The sequence below is a fragment of the Anas acuta genome, chromosome 1 (assembly GCF_963932015.1).
Source record: "Anas acuta chromosome 1, bAnaAcu1.1, whole genome shotgun sequence".
In the NCBI taxonomy this organism is placed as follows: Eukaryota; Metazoa; Chordata; class Aves; order Anseriformes; family Anatidae; genus Anas; species Anas acuta.
In genome coordinates, this window is record NC_088979.1 from 132,472,255 (window position 1) to 132,492,193 (window position 19,939).

A 19,939-nucleotide genomic window follows, 5' to 3' on the forward strand; every position below is an offset into this window, starting at 1 on the left:
CCAAAACTTCTAGACTGTTACTTAGATAATGCCTACATCACCTTTCCCTGCTCATTCAACTTCGAATACCTTTAACACTTTCAACAAACCTTTTAACACTTCCTTTATCTTTCTCTAGCCTTTACTTTTCTAATGCCGACATCAAAGGCTCAGTCAGGGGCCAACTTAATTCCGTACCTTTTCCCTCCAAGATGCTGAAACAACATCAATATACAACATTTCATCCTGTTTTCCTTCTTTCCACAAAAACAACATTGACTGTAATATGGTGTTATAATTAGTAGTTCCGCTCCATACTCTAGTTTATAAAGTGGCCACCACTGATTACAATATTTAATAAGGGTTCTTTTACTCTCTGTACCCTCTTACTCCACTATATCCCTTCAATGTGTTAGTATACATCCTAGGGGGCTTTTCCTCGGGATTTCTTTGCTTTGAACTTTTCCTATTGTAATCTGCAGTGGTTAATATTCCACTGTTTTCCTAGAAGCTCTTTAATAGTCAATCCCAATCCCTCCAAAATCCACAATATATAGATACACAAGTAAAATCAGACCACTGTAAATTAACTGCCTGTAGACAATTACACTGGGAACATTTAAACCTGATGAGTCTATAATATGCCTGGGAAAATTTTGTTCCCTTAAACATACACCTCAATGGCAGTTCTTATATTTTCATATTTACATATTAACATATGTATAAAAGAACACTTTAACAAAAATGCCCGGGCTTTTATATATACAATATGCAATGTACAGTTATTATTCCAGTTACAATTATTCCTCAGCAGCTGGAAACATTGTGCCAGTTGCCATTAAAGCTCGCTTACCTTCCTCCTGTCTCTTTCTTAAAATCTCGGACGTCCCTGGAGTTAATGGAGATGGCCACATATTCCTAGTCACTGGTCCCTGAACGCTAGAGTCAGAGTCGCTATCAGAGTCTCCCTGGGGTTGCGGATTAGGAAGCCCAGGATTCGGAGGGGCTGCAGGTGGTGGTGGTGAAATATAGGGAGACAGTGGGGCTGGGATCTCTAATTCTCAGTTTTTCTTCTGCCTCCCATCCCCTCCTTTTTCTTTTAGAGGATATAAATTGGCTCGAGTTTCCAAGATGATCCACAAATGTCCATATTCACTTTCTTCCAAACTAAAAGGTTCCTTTGAGTTTACATAAATATTTAGGGCCTGGCAAACCCAATCTTCAAAGGACCCAAATACAGGCCAGTAAAGGTGGTCTCCTCGAATCTGTTTACCACCCCAAACTTCAACACAATAATGTATCATTTTTACTTTATTGCTTCCCCGCCTAAAAGGGGAATCCTGCCAATTTTTAATCATTAATCCCAGGGTAACCTAACATCAGACGTTACCCTGCCCATGGGACCAGAAGGCTTACTCTTCTTCTGTCCCATCTTCTGGAGCGCCTTCACACACACACACACAAATCACTTCCCCCTTTTCGTGGCCCAGTCCCTCGCGGGATGTGGGAACCGCACTACCGAGGGGTCCGCACTCGCTTCGTCCGCAATTGGACGTCTCACAACGCTACGCTCCAGGATACCCAACCCCAACCGAACGGATCACCGGCCTATACTTACTCACTCCTGAGTCTTCATTCGGTCTTCGTGCACAAAGATTACTAGGGGTTGCCAGCTTTATTTGCTTGCTGCCGAATTTAGGGTTCGTCGGTGAAGGATTTGAATTAAAGTAGTCCTAGCGAAGGCCACTGAAATCAGCGGGGCGCCCCCTCCGAAGGTCTTTCAATCAGATTGCCTTCATCCGAGTCACGGCACCAAATTTGTTATAAGTGCCCCCTTAATTAATTTTCAGAGAGCATTGCATTGATAATAGAAAGGAATTTATTGAGTAAGCAACAGCAAGCAAAACAGCGCTGGGCGGCCGGGGAGTCTCGGCTCTGCCAACGGCGCGCACCTCACCCCCCCCCAGGGTCCCTTTTTATATCTTGGTGATTTCAGGATTACGCAGCACATCTTGGTGTACTCTGCGACTGCGCGCACTGTTGCTAGGGGGTCGTCTCTGTCCCTCTGGTGGTCGTGAAGATGAAGGCCGTAGTCTTCCTCGGCGTTGTGGTTCAACTTCTTTCTTTATTTGGTCATGTTGGCCCAGCGTGAGACAGGGAGGCAGGGTGTTGATACACTAGTTTAACAACTTATCAGGAGATGGTTACATGAACTTTGCAGCTGTGTTTTTTGAACAAAAGAGGCTACTGAGATGCAGAAGGAGAGAAGGGGAGAGGGTTCTCTTTTTTGTTACATTAAGCAAAGGAATTTTCATAGTGTCTAGCCAAGTATTATACAGCTCCCTACTTCAGCAGGGAGTTTTCACAACTCCCATTCCTCAAACAGAACTCCTTGTTTTTACAAAAGACAATGAACAAACATTTATTGTGTATTACAACAGCTATGCTACTCATCCCTACAGTGTGCAGACAATTTATCATCCAAAGCACAGTGTGTGCATCTTGCAATCTGTGATACCACATGTTGCTGATTCTGCCCTATTAAAAAAAAAATAAAGTTTGATCATAGGTTTGAACATGTATTTCTGCAACAACAGGTCATTTCAAATGTAAGCTATTACAATTTTTGAGTAGGAATTGATAAGGAGTATAGTTACAGAGCAGAATGAGGGATTCATTCCCTGCACTTGTTTCCCTAGGAGTAATGTGAGGGAAGACTGAAACTACATATGGAACTACAGGATAAGATCAGCTGTAAAAATAAAATTTAAAATAAATTGCTATTTGCCTTCCTTTCATTTTACACTTACCTGAAATCCTACCAAGAGTAAGGAAAAATATGAAGTGGTTTCAGAAAACTCAGTTCCTTAGTCTGACAGGGCCTAGTTAAGGGAGGTTCAGTAGTACAGAAATACAATACCAATTCCTTCCAATGCTTTAGCTACTTAGAGATGAAATACATGTAAAAGGACTAAGGTAATCTGAACACCTCTAGAGAATTAAAAATAAAGTGCAGTGCTGAGGGACAAGACAAAAATGCGATGACTGTTAGGATTCCAAGCAACACCAGCAGTCATCTCACCAGCATCACCGGATCCTGTATTTTATGCAGAAATTCTCTCACCTTTCCATTTCTATTGCAGTCAGCTGTAGGTTTGCCTTTCACATGCAGTGAGGCTGCTGTTTCAATCCTGCCCCATTTTTTCTCTTTCTGTTAAAATTCACTCAATGCTCACAGGATGGCACAGTGTCACAGCTCTAATAGATGAGAAATGGCCTTGAAAATCTGTATTTGTGTGCTGAAAATGGGCATCAGCAAATACTTTGTATTAGAGAATGTAAATGAATGACATCAACACAAACCAGAATTTCTTTCTTGTTCTGCTTTAACAGGCTTCAGCCAAAGTCACCTTAAGATTCACTTGATGAAGTATGTGCTACAGACAACTTCTGGTTCAATGTCAGGACCTTCATTTTCATTCTGCTGGCTTATCATAAATCTTGAATACTCAAGTCATGGAAGCAGCCTTCAAAAAGGGCTATATTACAACAGTCTGTATGAAGTGGAGTGTCTGTGTTATTCTCAGAGCATGCAGAGTTGGGCTCTATCTCGTCTCTTACCCAGAGCACCCATAAGCTTCCTAACATTCACGAGTTGTGAGTTCTGCAAACAAGCCAAAACACTGTCAGCAGATACACACTCCAAACATTTATCTAACCAAAAAAAAAGTGTTTTCTAGCAGTAGTGCATTTATTAGTATCAGAGGTCTACACAAAACTTAAAAAGAATGACTACCTTGTGGTCAGGGTGGTTGCCCTATCTTCTTTGTCTCTTCTGTAGTTCACCACCTGAAAAAAAACACCTTCCCTTTAGTATGCTCAGCAGAGTGTCCCACAACATTTTTGTTTCCATCCTTTCAGGTGTATGTGGTTTGGGATTTCAAGGTAGTTTCTCCACTGATATTATTACTGGGAGCTACATTAACTATATATATTTAAAAAAAAAATCAATTTCAAATCTATTCTGCAGGCAAACTCAGGAAAATTATGAAATTATTTGTGTCACTTGTTCATTCTATACCTTAGTAGGCTGTTTCAGAAGATGAAAGCCTCAAATATGTCTTTCACTGTCAAACATTACCACTGAATTTTATATGACTTTTGGTGGCAAAAATGTTCAGTACAGATTGTGGACTGCAAATATGAGAAGTTGCTAAAGGTCACAATTTCAAAAAAATGCTGGAAGTAGGACCAACTTTAGAGGATTTAATTTTCTAGGAAAAAAAAAATCACCACTCTGCAGGCATCCCTTTTAAAGTTTTGCTCCTTTCAGCTATTCCAGTTTGAGCACTCAGAAACTGCATGACTGCAGAACAAAGAGTTTTCGAAAGCCAGTGGGATTTTGATATAGTGAATCTATCCAACCTAGGTAACAGATTACTAAGGCAGCTAGAGGGGGCAGCATCATTCTTTTATTTTTTTCTGTTTTTTGGACATTTTTCTGGAGAAACTGAAAAAAAAAAAAAAAGACATTTAATTCTTGTTTTCATTTCATGCCTTTTAAGTTATGAAAAGCAGAGACTACACAGAGGCTTTACCATTACCAGTAACAAACTTCAAACCTCCAGCATGGAATACCAATCACAGCTGTCTGCATATTGATCCATATTATATGTTGCATGCCCCAGTGTTACCTCAGGCAACACACAATCTGGCAATTTTCTGGAGATGATCATAGGAAAGAGATTCAGCCCAGTGCTTGGCAGTAGCTTAACTGTCCCTGTTCCTAGCAATCTCATGTAAGCTTGGAAATCTGCAGCTAGTCAGCACAGCAAGCATTTTTCCCAGCCTTATGAAGTGACTTAAGGTGTACATTTTCCTATCAGGAAGGATGGGATGTACCCATTCAAGTAGAGTTGTTGTTCCTTTGATTTTTGCACCATGAATGTTTTAACTGGCTGCCCGTTATTAGCAATAAATATGAAAACCACTCTCATTAGAATGATAAGTATTTTTTTTCCAAACCTTCCTTGTTAGTTTGCATGAACACTTTATGGGTTTGCTAAAATGCAGTTTTGAGATCAGATTTGCAAAATTACTTAGGAGGCCATTAGAGTTTTAAGTTACAGATGTAGTTGAAACACTTAATTTACATAAAAAAGATGAAACGCCTGATCTGTTTAGATATTTTCTCCCCAGATATCCTTCTGCTTCTTTAGGCAACTAAGTGAACCAATGTTGTTCCTTCTTTCCAAAATAGGTCCTAGCAGCAAGGCACAGGCTGCTAGGCAACATCAAATTGTCTTGATTTTTTTCCTGACTCTACAGCACGCAGTTTGTTCGTTTCATTTTACAGGAAGTTGAATGACAGAGACCAAATAACTCTTCCAAGTCACACACTGAAGCAGTGTTGGAGCTGAGTATGGACCTGGCCAAGTGCACGCGATGCCAGAGACAGCCACATGGAGTTTTCCCTGTTGTTTTCTGATAAGGAGTGAATCCAATAGAAAAATCCAGTTAAAATTGAAAATCATTCATGTGCAATATCCTGCTTCATTACTAAGGTGCTGTAATTACAAGTAGCACTGAATTCATTCGCTGGTTGAACATTAATTATAGTTTTACTCTACTGCAGTTCAGAAAAAAACATCAAACTTCATTACAGTGAAAATGGATACCAAGTGGTCTGATTGCAATTCATTTTTTATTTATTACCCTTCCAGCTGCTTTTTAAAGGAGATTGGTTTAGTACAAATGGGAAGTTTCTCTATTCTCACACTTGACAGAGGGGTTGCTTGCTATATCATATATTTCTTTCTTTCTTTCAAGGTTTAAGACCACTTTCCACTGCAAGTTCCCAAAAATAAAAAGAATGCAAGTTCCCAAAAATAAAAACAACCTCCTCTCCAGCATCTGCATGGAACACACCAACAAAATTCAGGATGAGAGGAATGGCAGAAAATGAACGTCATACCTCCTTTTTCCTAAGTAAGCTGGGCTTTGTATCTGGATAGCATTGCTAATGACACACTGCCATTACAATGTTCCTAATAAAGTACTGTTGTAGCTGAAGATTTCTTAGAGATCAAAGTAGATGACATTTTTTTCAAACTACAAACTGGTTGTGCATAAGGAAGTTGCTGCTGTCCTTGCCCTAAGCTGGCTTTGTACTAGGTTAGAATACCCTAAACATCACACAACTTTGTTTTCCATTTTGAAAAGACCCATGAATGGACAGATACCAGAAAGAGAGTGGGTTTTTAATACCAAAATTAAGACTACATAATCTGTCATGCAGATCCCAAATGGAGACAATCCAAAAAGGTGTCAGTGGCTTCGCAAGATACCTTTCCGTGGGTTTAATTATGGATGTTTTAAAACCCTCAGAAAAACATGTTAAAACAAAGCAAAATAAAAGCCATTTGTATTATAAGAATTTTATACATGAAGTAAGCATTGACAATTCAAAACCAAGGAAATATCAGTGCTGTGTTCTCTTAGTACTTTGGCACCTGGGGAATCAATTCAAAGCTATGTGCTGTAAACAATTTTTTCATTCATTTATAACATGGGACTGTAAAATGTTCACTGGATCAAACTGCAGCATAGCAGCAAACACTGAAAGCAGCATGTATTACTAGAAACAACAACAAAATGGACTTTGCTCTAAAATTCTCTTACTATTTCTAATGTGATAGCTTTCTGGTACAATTGATAGCATTACAAAATTATTCCATTTTAGTTAAACAGCAAAGAAGCAAAATTAGATTTTCTGGGTACATTCTGTTCATTTAAGGCATTCAATTTATGCACAAACATAAAGAGCCCGATACAGAGATGATTTGTTGTCACTGAGGAAGTCTTTAAAAGACATTTAGATGTAGGGCTTAGGGATATGGTTTAGTGGGGACTGTTAGTGTTAGGTCAGAGGTTGGACTCGATGATCTTGAGGTCTCTTCCAACCTAGAAATTCTGTGATTCTGTGATTCTGTGTGATACTTTGGCCTTGTTCTTAACGCTTCGCTCAAAGGATTTGAGTTGCATCCTTTTTGTATTTTTAAGGGCCACCACAATGCGCTCTTCTCTTTCTTTTCAAAGGATTCTCAACAGAGCAGGAAATCCTCCAAATATACAGAGGATTTTACAGGAGGATTTTCCTGTATATTTGGAAGATTGAAAATCCTCCTGTATATCCTGTATATAAACCCTCCACTTTAGTTGGGATATTTGTTGCCATTATCCCTATCAAACACTGATTCAAACACTAGAAGTTGTCTTTTCCTTGTTTAAGAGAGTTGCTGAATAGGCTTCTGCAATCTTACTTCATTCTTCGGTTTGGAGGGAGGTTTTGAGGTGTTTTGTATACTTTTAAACCTCTTCAGTTTTTTTCCTGTATCTCTAATGGAGAGACAACAGACAGCTGTTATCACCTCATGAAACACACTTGTAGCCTGCTCTTTAAAGGAACCTATGCTAAATTGCATTCAAACATAAGTTTGACATAAGTCAAAACCAGGCGATGAGCAACCCTGATGAAAATGCGTTTGAACCATGTGAGCAGATGATGAAGTAAGCTGGTTGTTGACCAGTTCTGCAAAGATTTCCAAACTTCATACGGTGAGCAGATACCTTCTTTAACAAACTGGCACAAACATGTTTTCAATGTGAAAGAGTGTACTTGAGTTGAGCAGCCTTATCTTCTGCCCAGTATCACATCCTACTCCAGAACCAAAGGACTAAGAAGAAAGCAATAGCCACCTTGGAACATGTCTTGTGGGGAAATATACAGTCTGAGCAGTTCTTTGACACCATGTTGATTGTTCCAAAACAAAAGCCCAAATATCTGAGAGGGAAGCAGATTCAGCTGTTTGAGATACTCCAAATTCAATTGCATTTTGAAAAAGGAATAGAAAGGGGATATATGGCCATCTTCTGTGCTGAATGTGCCTGAAAGCCAAGGACTCTTCAGCCATTTTTATTTGCAAAGATTAATTATTTGCTCAGGTGATAAAAGAATTTTGGTATGGCAGATGACACAGAGGCATATTTGCCATTTGCCGAGGCGATCGGCTCCGGGGCAGACGCGTTCTGCAGTGGAGCGGGGGATCGGGCCAGGCAGGGCTAATTTTTCCAGCATCGAGCCCACCTGAGGGAGCCGCCAGGACCCGGCAGCCCTCCTGAGGGAGGTGAACGAGGCGAAGGCGGAGCCAGCAGCGCCCCCTCCCCAGCCGTTCAAAAGCTGCCCCTAGGGGGCGCGAGCGACTAGGAGTGCGGCGAACAGGGCGGGCAAACAGGGCGTGGCGCGTCAGAAGGGAGTGGCGCGGCAGTTAGCGCGGCAGTTCGCGCAGGCAGGGCGAGCAGGAAGGGCGGAGCGCTCCCCCCGCCCATACGAACACCTCCTTAACGACAGCCGTCGTATAATGGTCTCCACCAGGCACGGTGCGCTCTCCAGGAAGTCGGTACACACCCAGACCGACTACCCGTTAAAAAATGCAGCACTTCAGGTCACCGGATGCAAGGAGTGTCTGAGCCTGTTACTGCCATCGGCGGGAGGCAGAGAAACTGCGTGCGTGAGGTGCGAGCAGGTGGATGACCTGATCCGCATGGTGGCGGAGCTCAAGGAGGAGGTGGAGAGGTTGAGGGATATCAGGGAGTGTGAGCGGGAGATAGACTGGTGGAGCAACTCCCTGCAGGGCCTCAAGGAGAGGTATCGAGGTGAGACACCCCAAATGGGGGTGGATCCCCTGCCCTGTTGCTGTCGGGCAGAGGGAGGGGACCTGGAAGTTGAGGAGGAATGAAAACAGGTCCCTGCTCGACATCGCAGGCGATGCCCTCCCCTTCCGGCCCTACCTTCCCAGGTGCCCTTACGCAACAGGTTTGAGGCCCTGGAGCTTGACAGACCAGTAGCTGAGGAAGAGGTAGCAAGTGTTCCCAGGAGGATGCCTAGGGTGAGGAGGTCAACTCCACGCCTCAGGAATGCCTCCATCAAGAAAGACAGGAGGGTTATTGTTGTTGGAGACTCTCTTCTTAGGGGAACAGAGGGCCCTATTTGTCGGCCTGACCCTACCCGTAGGGAAGTCTGCTGCCTCCCTGGGGCCAGGGTCAGGGACGTTGCCAGAAAGCTTCCCAACCTGGTACGCCCCTCTGATTATTATCCTCTTTTGATAGTCCAGCCGGGCAGTGACGACATTGATGACAGAAGCCTGAAGGCTATCAAAAGAGAGTTTAGGGGGCTGGGACGGTTAGTGGATGGAGTGGGAGTGCAGGTGGTGTTTTCATCCATCCCTACGGTGGCAGGGAGGGGTACAGAGAGGACACGGAAAGCCCACCTGTTAAACACGTGGCTCCGGGGCTGGTGCCAACGCAGAAATCTTGGGTTTTTCGACCATGGGGCACTTTACTCAGCACCTGGCCTGATGGCCGCAGACAGGTCCCTATCTTTTAGGGGAAAAAGGATCCTGGGCCAGGAGCTGGCAGGGCTCATTGAGAGGGCTTTAAACTAGGTAAGAAGGGGGATGGGGCTGAAGCAAGGATTGTTGGAGCTGTGCCAGGGGGAACAATGGCAAGGCTGGGGGATAAGCTAATGGCCCAGCTGAAGTGCATCTACACCAATGCACGCAGCATGGGTAACAAACAGGAGGAGCTGGAAGCCATCGTGCAGCAGGCAGGCTACGACTTGGTTGCCATCATGGAGACGTGGTGGGACCAGTCTCATGACTGGAGTGCTGCAATGCCTGGCTATAAGCTCTTCAGAAGGGGCAGGCAGCACAGAAGGGGTGGTGGTGTGGCTCTCTATATTAGAGAGTCTTTCGATGTTGTAGAACTCGAGGCTGGGAATGACAAGGTCGAGTCCCTTTGGGTTAGGATCAGCTGGGACAACAAGGTTGGACTCGATGATCTTGAGGTCTCTTCCAACCTAGAAATTCTGTGATATTTTTCCATTTTATTTTGAACAGGACTGTTCATTTTATTTTGAACAGACTGAAAAATAGCTTGTGGTTCAAAAAAAATGACAATAAATTAACTCTTGATCAGAGAGACTGGAAACAGCCCCCAGAATGATTAAATTAAGCTTTTCCTTTCCCAAGAAATAAATAATAATAATAATAATAATAATAAAAATAATAATAATAAAAGCTGCTTTGGCTAAGACAAAAAGAGTATTATAGACAAATTTCCTGTAGTTTCCCTAGAAAAACTAAAGACAATTATTTGGATGATAGTAAGGGTTTAGATTACATATTTTTAAATTCTTTGCAAATTTGGACTGCAGCACCTATGACCATGCTTGCCAGCACTACTTCCTGAATTCTGATGAGGCTGAATTCTGCATGGAGGTTCCCAGAACAGGACTGTTACACCTTGGGAGAAGAACTGCTGCTGTCCATTTTTCTGAGGTCTTGTAAGCATGTTTCAGTGCTTGTTATTATTATTTTAGCAGATATGGTAAAGCCTCTGTATGAGCAAGTATATACTATTGTCTTACTGAAATGCTTTAGTAATCCAGGAAGAGTGACACTGCATCTTAGGCAACCAAAGCTTTTCAGTGGGTAACTACAGAGGTCATGTGCAAATTGTTCTTAACATGAAGCAAGGATAATGTTTATATGTAGTAATAAGTTGCATTATGAAGATCTCCAGGTGGACAGGTGGAGATTGCTCAAACAGAGCTAGAACAGTGTTCCACACATTCACTTCAAGAAAACATGAGGTACTAAGGGCAGGAACACTTTGGAGGACTTTTCTAAGACTAGCAATATGTCAAGCTGTAAAAGATGGCAGAGAAAACATCAAGATGAGAAAAGTACTGACCTGGAAGGTATTTTTCCCTGTGTACACACAAGCGTAGACAGAACAAGAGACTTGCCTTTCCTCAATGCATATTTGGCAAGAAAAAAAAAAAAAAAGTTGATTATAACTCTAAGTATTAAGGGTATAACGAACACAATATTATTAGATTATATTCTTTACAGCTTTATTAGTCCTACTTGTGTCACCATTTATCTCACTTTCTTATCACACAAGGCATTTTTTTTGATTGTTTGTTTGCACTAATATACAGGGCAGCACAAAGTATAAAATGTAATGCCTGTTTATATTACTTTATCTACTCCAACATAACTCCAATTCACAGTAGTTATTTCTGTGTCCTATTTCAACACAATGGGTAGCAATTTGCTATTCCATAGATGTTCTGCAAGTTTGGCTTACGCTGGGATGAAGCGGAAGCCTTTCTTGAAAAACAAAAGAAATTCTCACCTTAATGTAACCCATAACCTGGGAAAAGAAGTGTACAATATTTGGAAATCCATCATCAAATCCAAATGATGGATTGGATAATGATTGGTTGTTATTGCCCTGGTAAATTGTCAGGTGCAAGAAGAAATTTATGAATTTCAATGAAAACAATCACAGGATGTGGTTTGCGAAGAGAAGGCGGCAACAGGCAACAGCAAGCAGCAACAGCACTATCTTCAAGTTTCTGGTTGTGAGATGAGTTCCAATAGAACTACAAGGACTAGTTTTAGGTAAAGTTTAGAGTAAGACAAGGTCTTCAACAACCAGAGTTTTTCTTCATCTTTTTTTCTTAAACTGAATGTTATAGATACTAGATGAGTTGAGATTGAAGACTCTTAGCTTTTGTAGGTGGCATTGTACAACTGACAGTCATTTAAATTTATGAGGATGCTTTTCTTTAGCTCAGGAAAAAAAAAAAAAAAAAGAAAAAAAAAAGAATAAATCTGGGCTCAAAATAAATGCCACAATGACAAAGCAGATTTCCTAAAAAATGGGACAGTGGGTAGCAGTGGTGAAACAGGAGTGTTTTCTTTGTACCTAAAGATCTTCATCAGTGCTGGTGGTTCTCTTCACACTGATGTTGAACAAAGACACGCCGTAGCCATACATACCACACAAAAGCACAAAATTACCACAGCAGGCCCACTCTGTGGTCTAGGAGCAGCTCTGCAAAATGAAACATGGAAAGCAGTAGGTAGAGAGGGCAGTTCTTTGAAATAGGGTGCATACAAAAATGGAAATATTTACAGAAAAATGAAGATGTTTACAGAAAAATCTTGGAGATCCAGGTGTGGGATGAGCTAAAGTTGAAAAAAATTGTAATGGCAGAAATACTGAGGAGTACATCAGAAAAAGTGTCAAGGAAAAAAATTGTTCCTGTTTAAAGCTGTCTGCGTTAAGCTATTGAGTATAAATAGGGGTGAACATAATGGGAGATCGGTCCCTGCACTAGAATGAGTGAGTGGTGGTTGCTTTCTGCTGCTTTTCGTAACAGTAAAACTAAAACTGTGGTATGAAATAATAATAATAATAATAATAATAATAATAATAATAATAATAATAATAATAATAATAATAATAATAATAATAATAATAATAATAATAAAATAGCATAGGAGAGAGGGGAAGAGGAAAGGTGATTTTCTACTTCCTTCACCAAGAAAAAGTTAACAGCATATCCACAAGGAGTATGGGAAGATGGTCCAAAGTGTTTTCCCCAGTAGGAAAAGTAGAAGAGTTCAGCTAGTTGCTCAGCTATCTCTATGTTTTTTCAAGATGTGCATATTGTACCTTTAAAAATCATCCTTTACTACATAGAGGATTTACCCTTCATTTTTAGAGATGTTTTCTACAGCTTTGATCTAATTAAAATATGTTTTTCCTTCAGAGGCCAAGTTAAAGAAAGCCTCACTAAACCAAAAAAATAAAGATCCACCTACATTAAATATCATATTTCATGTCTGTATATACAAGTCACAATATCAATAGTAAAGTTTTTAGTAAGTGAACTCCTATATTTCATAGAAGATCACATCTAAATATGAGTCTTCCTGTAAGAAATAGTAATTTATAAAGAACTCACCTTAACTATTGTAATGTTTCCATTTATTATATTTCTCAAACTGCTGGTTTTTTTTCTGTTGGCCTTGAGTAGAATAGATTTCCTAACTTTGAGAGATAAGAAGTTTAAATAAAGGTGTGTGTATAATGGATTTGTAATAGAAACTCCACCTTTATAACCCTATATAACCTCCTGATAAAGACAAAATTGATTACTGAAAGAGTCCCTAAGTTTCTAAGCCCATTCATAGCATGCAGGTAATCTTCCACCTTGGACAAATTGAGGCCAGAAGGGACCTTGGGAGAGAATGACTTCCTCCAGAGCCCTAAATGAAAGTGGAGTGGATCCCACCTGTCTGAGATGCAGGGACTTTGACCAGATCTCTTCAGCAAGGCTGGGGTCCACATCCAGTCACAAAAGAACCTTTGAGCCATGATTTTCCTCTCATCACAGTAAGGGAACCTTTGCTTCCTCATTTCTGTAGCTTAATATAACAAATGCCTCTTGAATTACAGAGAAAAAGCTTATCTACTTCCAGTTACAAACAAGGGATTTGTGTTTTGCAAATCACATGCTTTTCTTTCAACCCTAAAGGTAACTGCTGCCAGGCACAGCAGCCTTATGAGGAAAAAAAAAAAAACTTCACTCTCTGTGTAAAACAGTTATTTAAAAGGAACATCCTGCCCTGGTTTGTCTCCAAGCAGCTAGAAACAATGGTATTTTCTCTTTCACAAACTGCATGCAATTTGAACAAGCTCTGAAGCACACTTCAATGCTGTGAGACCTCTGGAAGTGAAGAGAAAAACTTTGATGGCAAGGTAATTAGTGCAGACTGCCAAGTTTGAATATGGGCACTTGGAAGTGCAACGGAAATCTTCCAGTGTCTCACAACTTTTGCTGTCCTTTGTCAAAAGGTTATTGGCTGCTATGGGGGTGCTCATCTAGATGTTACAGTAAGTACAAAATACCACTAAAATTGCAGGATTTTTGTTCCCCTTGCAAGTTTTCATGATGCAAGCACATGAAATTAATTGTGAACAACTTATCCATGTCTGTTTAAATTTATCTGAGTTTATTTTAATCTGAAGTTCTTTTTCCCTCCTGAAGGAAGAAAGCATGGATCACTACAGTCATTAAACCCCCAAAATAAGACAGCTGAAACAAAGTCAGCCTTTGAAAGAGCAGCGAGAAGAGCCCTTTGTTGCCAACATGAGTGACAGAGCAGACTTGTCAAGCCTTCTTGCATTGCATTAGGGTTAGGGTTAGGGTTAGGGTTAGGGTTAGGGTTAGGGTTAGGGTTAGGGTTAGGGTTAGGGTTAGGGTTAGGGTTAGGGTTAGGGTTAGGGGTTAGGGTTAGGGTTGGCTATTAGGGTTAGGATTAGGGGTTAGGGTTAGGGTTAGGGTTAGCGTTAGGGTTGGCTGTTAGGGTTAGGGTTAGGGTTGGGGTTAGGGTTATGGTTAGGGTTATAGCTAGGGGATAGGGTTAGGGATTAGGGTTAGGGTCAGTGTTAGGGTTAGGGTTATGGTTAGGGTTGGCTGGCTGGGTCCCAGGGTTAGGGTTATGGTTAGGGTTTTCTATTAGGGTTAGAGTTAGGGTTAGGGTTAAGGTTAGGGTTGCGATTAGGGTTAGGGGTTAGGGTTAGGGGTTAGGGTTCGGGTTCGGGTTCGGGTTAGGGTTAGGGTTTGCTATTAGGGTTAGGGTTAGGGGTTAGGGGTTAGGGTTAGGGTTAGGGAAAGGTTTATGGTTAGGGTTAGGAGTCAGGGTTCGGGGTTAGGGTTAGCATTAGGGTTACGGTTAGGGTTAGGGGTTAGAGTAAGGGGTTAGCATTCGGGTTCGGGTTAGGGTTACGTTTAGGGTTAGGGTTGGCTATTAGGGTTAGGGTTAGGGTTGGTAGGGTTAGGGTTAGGGATAGGGTTGGGGTTAGGGTTAGGGCTGGCTGGCTGTGTCTGAGGGTTTAGTGTTAGGGTTAGAGTTAGGGTTAGGGTTAGGGTTGGTAGGGTTAGGGTTAGGGATAGGGTTGGGGTTAGGGTTAGGGTAGGCTGGCTGTGTCCGACGGTTTAGTGTTAGGGTTAGAGTTAGGGTTAGGGTTAGGGTTAGGGTTAGGGTTAGGGTTAGGGTTGGCTATTAGGGTTAGAGTTAGGGTTAGGGTTATGGTTAAGGTTAGGGTTAGGGTTAGGGTTAGGGTTAGGGTTAGGGTTAGGGTTAGGGTTAGGGTTAGGGTTAGGGTTAGGGTTAGGGTTAGGGTTAGGGTTAGGGTTAGGGTTAGGTTTGGCTGGCTGTGTCCAAATGTGAGGGTTAGGCTTAGGGTTAGGGTTGGCTATTAGGCTTAGGGTTAGGGTTAGGTTTAGGGTTAGGGTTACGGTTAGGGTTAGGAATAGGTCTAGGGTTGGCTGGCTGCGTCCGAGGTGTAGGGCTAGTTTTAGGGTTGTAGTTAGGGTTAAGGTTAGGGTTAGGGTTAGGGTTAGGGTTAGGGTTAGGGTTAGGGTTAGGGTTAGGGTTAGGATTAGGATTAGGGGTTAGGGTTAGGGTTACCCTTAGGGTTAGAGTTAGGGTTTTGGGTTAGGGGTTAGGGTAAGGTTTAGGGTTGTCTCTTGGGGTTAGGGTTAGGGTTAGGGTTAGGGTTAGGGTTAGGGTTAGGGTTAGGGTTAGAGTTGGGCATTGGTTAGGGTTAGGGTTACGGTTAGGGTTAGGGTTAGGGTTAGGGTTAGGGTTAGGGTTAGGGTTAGGTTTAGGGTTAGGGTACGGTTAGGGTTAGGGTTAGTTTTGGGGTTAGGTTTAGGAGTTCAGGTTAGGGTTAGGCTTAGGTTTAGTGGTAGGGTTAGTTTCAGGGTTAGGTTAGGAGTTAGGGTTAGGGTTAGGATTGGCTATTAGGGTTAGGGTTTAGGTTAGGTTTAGGTGTTAGGTTTAGGTTTAGGGTTAGGGTTAGGGTTTGGGTTAGGATTAGGGTTAGGGTTAGGGTTAGGGTTAGGTTTAGGGTTAGGGCACGGTTAGGGTTATGGGTTAATTTAGGGTTAGGTTTAGGAGTTCAGGTTAGGGTTAGGCTTAGGTTTAGTGTTAGGGTTAGTTTTAGGGTTAGATTAGGAGTTAGGGTTAGGGTTAGGGTTAGGGTTAGGGTTAGGGTTAGGGTTAGGGTTAGGGTTAGGGTTTGTGTTAGGGTTGTCTATTAGGGTTAGGGTTAACATTAGGTTTAGGTGTTAGGGTTGGCTATTAGGGTTAGAGTTAGAGTTACGGTTAGGGTTAGGGTTAGGGTGAGGGTTTGGATTAGGTTTAGGGTTAGGGTTATGGTTAGGGTTAGGGTTGGGGTTAGGGTTGGCTATTAGGGTTAGTGTTAACGTTAGGTTTAGGCGTTAGGATTATGTTTAGGGTTAGGGTTGGGGTTAGGATTAGGGCTAGGGTTGGGTTAGGGTTAGGGTTAGGGTTAGGGTTAGGGTTAGGGTTAGGGTTAGGGTTAGGGTTAGGGTTAGGGTTAGTTTTGGCTATTAGGTTTAGGGGTAGGGTTAGGGTTAAGGTTACGGTTAGGGTTAGGGTTAGGGTTAGGGTTAGGGTTAGGTTTAGGGTTAGGGTTAGGGTTAGGGTTAGGGTTAGGGTTAGGGTTGAAAAATAGAAACTACCATGTAAAGAGAAAGAACATAGCTCATGTGTACCAAGCTTAACATGCCAGCCTCATACTTTGCCTTCATCATTTAATTTCTTCACGCTTTACCAAGAAACCCAGGTGGGTATGTCACCTTTTTCACATACAGTCTTAGCTGTATAAAAAATTGATAGTCTTAGTTCTGGCATTGATGCAGAACTTTGTTATAAATAATTCTTGGCATGCTGAGTACTACCTTGTTCCTATTGCCTAAATTGTTATGTAGCAAAATACCAAAGCATGTAGATGTTAAAAGGTAGCTAAAATAACAAAGTATAAATGTGTTCTTGAGAACTGGAATTAATACATTTTCGTCTTGAATATTTATACTGGGGAGACATGAAAAAACAACAAGGAGCAGGCTCTTCTTCTTTATGCCCTTTTCAATAAATTCTTGCAATGGCTTTTCACAGAAGATAACAGCAAGGGTTGCATTCTTCTGCCAGCAAGCTTTATTTTTGCCAGTGGAACAGATTGCAATTGACAGGTGAGAAAATGATCCTTATAACCATTATACATCTGAGTAATTCAATTTTCTGGTGATTAATTTAGTACTTCGGTGGTTACCAGACCAACATAGCACCTGGTAATTATATACCTGAAATTCCCTTTACATTAAAGTAAGCCTTTCCCTTTAGGTTTATGAAGGCAGCTGACACAAAGGCAACAAGTGAGTCAGGAAAAGGTCAAAATGACATCTGAGTCAGTAAGGATCAGAACATTATACCTGCCATTAAGTACCACATGCAAAAAAAAAAAAAAAAAAAAAGGAAGGGAAGGGTAGGGAGGAGGGAAGAGAAGGGAAGGGAAAGCACAAAATACAGCAGCAGGAGCATAAGGATCACAATCATTAAGCTATGGAAGACAGAAATAGAAATAAAACAGTGGAATCATTATTTGTGCACTGTGCAGTCAGGGCAGGATTGTTGTTCTCTTCATTTTTTGCTGAGCCCTTTCTGAAGGTCCATTTTTAATGTCTCTGGTGCGAGGTTTTCTTCCAGAAGTGCATTCTAGGGGCTCAAAGATTCTGCTCTTAAAAACAGTCAAGTTGCCAATCCAAGCAGGTATCAAGATGGATGTAAACTTTGATTATTGTTTGTTCCTTGGCCTAGTATCTGATGCAAATATTTAAAACAGATACCCGTTTGGTCTCCTGGATATCAACAACTGCACGAAGGATTTAACAAGTGATTAAGATGAGCAGCGTCTGATCTCATGTAAACTCCCTAAAGCTGTTTGGGTAAGTACTTACCAGACATATGTCTCAACTGTCTACCACCCTTTTCTAACTCACTTCTTATACAGCTACTGCAAAATCCCTGTGTTTATCATCTCAGCATACCTGGAGGGTCACTCGGACACCAACCCATTAGAGCAAAACAGGTGATCAACCTCAGGACTGCAAAATTCGACATCTGAACTAGCGGAGAACATCTTTAGAGGAACTACATGCAATATTGGCTTTTCTTGGTTCTTTAAAAGATAAGTATTTTGAAAGGGTCTGCAGGACTGGGGAAGCCCTAAAGACAATTCCGATTCAAATTAAATAATAGGCTAGCTTTTAATGGAAATGATCATCTATCCCAATCTGGAAAACCCACAAAAGTATAAGCCACCTGCCTTCTTTCTCTCTTTAGGTGCCACTTTCTCTGACATCCAGTTTTCCTGTTTCCTTACACATGTGCTAAAGCAGGCACTGAGATATTTGGGATGGAGACTGACAAATGCTTACAAGATTGGTGAATAGTTCTTTCCTTTGAACCCTAATCAGAGGATTTTTGAATCTTCATCAAATTTGTGCTCAAAGGCTGAGCACTTTGTGTTGGCTGGGACTCATTGCATTACTATGGAAATAATTTAAAATACTCAGAAGCATTTTAACAGTCTGGTCATTTCTTCTCACTGTGAAATCACAAATCCATAAGTCGTGTGTCCTACTAATGAAAAGAAATGGGCACTGACTTAAGTCACTTGTACATTTGCAATTCTCAGAATAGCTTATTGCAATTATTTAATACTGATAACAGTACTTCAGAAAGATTACATTTTATCGTTATATTCTCCCACTGCAATAGTTCTTTGAAAAGCTTATTTCAAAACAGAACTGTTAGTGGTACTGCATTTTATTTTATTAGAATGTCTGCACTTCTGAAAAATAGGTACTTTAGAATCTAAAAAAAAAAAATCAGATCATCATAATATTCCAAAAATACACACCATACATGTAAGTACTGCAAGCAAAAATTTACTCCTTACAAGGAGTAAATTAGGGCATGGTTCTCTTTACTGGCCTATTAAAAAATAATAATAAAAGCTGGTACACATAATACAGAAGCTGAAGACATGGAAACAGTCAAACATCTGGAAGCAGATCCTGTGCCTACAGTCAATTTGAGAAACATGAGGTATAATGCAACTTTGTTACCTCAATGCATTTTCAAAGTAATTATTCTTGAAGCAAATTTGCATTGCTATTTAATCATGGGTGACAGGCTTCCCATGATAACAAGCTTCAGGCAATTTATGAAAGAATCTCAGCCTTTCTGCTTTAAAACATAACAAAGATAAGGAAGATTAGGAGCCAGAGGCGAATATCTCCCTCAGTGGTGTCATGTTGCACAGATAATTAAACCAGATTTCTTTGTCTTCATCCACTGACATTAAAGGCTCACAGACAAACTTTCAGGCAATGATGCTTGATACAAGGCTGCTACATGCACATTTCAAGTAGAAGTGACCTGACTGTCAAAGCCATTGAATATTTATAACATTTGGAGGTGTTCCTGACTCAAAAGTTGCAATTGAGAGTTTTACAATGCAAGAAAGACTTTCCAGTAGAAGGCTCCGTACAGTCCTTATCAGAATGAAGATACTGGTATCTTCAGCTGGAAGAAAGGTCAAGAGCAGTGCAAATGACAGTTAAAAAAAAAAAAAAAGAGAGGGGGGGGGGGGGGGAAAAGAAAACCAAACCAAACCAACCAACCAACCAACCAACAACAACCAAAGCAGCAAAAATATAAGCATTGCTTTTTGCTGGATGGGTGTTGTTAGGCAGATGTATGTGCATCTGTGCCTTTCCTGTGAGCATAAAAAGAATTGAGAGGAAAACAAAAACAGTAACATATTTTACAGAACACAAAAAAACTTACAACACAATGAGCAAGTCTTGAGAGAAAGTTATCTGTGAAAAGTCCTTAATAGTCATAAAGAGTTGCAGGGAAGAGCTCAAAAGAGCAGTCAGATAAATCACCTGGTCACTATGGTACGTGCAAAGCTAGAAAATAAGTTCCTGTCTCATGGTAGCAAGTAAAAAGGAGACCAGACCCAGTGTTGTACAAAATTTGTATTGAGAAGAACATACATTACCAGATCATATTTTGCAGAACTTATTTACATGACCTAATGAGAAGTATTATGAGAAGTTTGTTGTTTCTTAATGTTTAGGCAAGGTACTCAGATCCCCACT

General features: G+C 41.1%; 1 long non-coding RNA gene across 1 annotated transcript; it reads left to right on the plus strand.

The window, feature by feature from the left end:
* Positions 1-13,491: 13,491 nt before the first annotated feature.
* Positions 13,492-19,412, plus strand: LOC137842801 (uncharacterized). The gene is made up of 3 exons (XR_011089223.1): positions 13,492-13,656; positions 17,611-17,713; positions 17,811-19,412. It is a non-coding gene; the product is annotated as an uncharacterized lncRNA (long non-coding RNA).
* The last annotated feature ends 527 nt before the right edge of the window (positions 19,413-19,939 follow it).